The sequence below is a fragment of the Meleagris gallopavo genome, chromosome 1, assembly GCF_000146605.3.
Source record: "Meleagris gallopavo isolate NT-WF06-2002-E0010 breed Aviagen turkey brand Nicholas breeding stock chromosome 1, Turkey_5.1, whole genome shotgun sequence".
Taxonomy (NCBI): Eukaryota; Metazoa; Chordata; class Aves; order Galliformes; family Phasianidae; genus Meleagris; species Meleagris gallopavo.
In genome coordinates this window covers 43,420,802-43,421,472 of record NC_015011.2, presented here as the reverse complement: position 1 = coordinate 43,421,472, position 671 = coordinate 43,420,802, and positions in this window count along the sequence as shown.

Here is a 671-nt window from a genome sequence, read left to right as displayed (position 1 = left end):
CAATTTCTTTAGAGAATGTTTTCCAGTATTTTCTGGATATCAACAGTCTTCCATCAGATTTTATTCTAAAAAACAGTGTTGATGTGACAAGGTGTACTTAATTGTCTTTTCATTCATTTTAATGAAAAACTGTTTAATTAAGCTAGTCAAGTTAATTAACCTAGTGAAATAACAAAGACTACTTTCAGGTCTGTGTCCAGAGGCTATAAAGGTAGTTTTTGCTGAATTATCTCCTCAATACTTCCCCTCTGGGCCAATAGAAAGACCCAAGATGTGCAATAACATTGGCACCTGAGAACAGTGGAATCAATCATTTTAATTACAATTTTAATTGTTTTTCATTAGCTCCATGCACAAAATACAAGTGCCTTTTCTTGGATGCTATTAAACAATAGTTGCTCTAAAGAAACAGAGGCAATCCCCCTAATTTGTAAGGATTTTGCTTGAAATACACAGCTTTTTCTTCTCCTGTTTCTATTCACTGTGTTAATTCTGAGAAGAACCTGAATGGTCGTTCTCTCTGATGGTTCAGCAACAAATTCACCCAGAAGAGATTGCAGTTTCTGGTTGTACCCCGAGTATCTTTTCCTTCCTTTCTTCCCTCCTTCCTTCCTTCCTTCCTTCCTTCCTTCCTTCCTTCCTTCCTTCCTTCCTTCCTTCCTTCCTTCCTT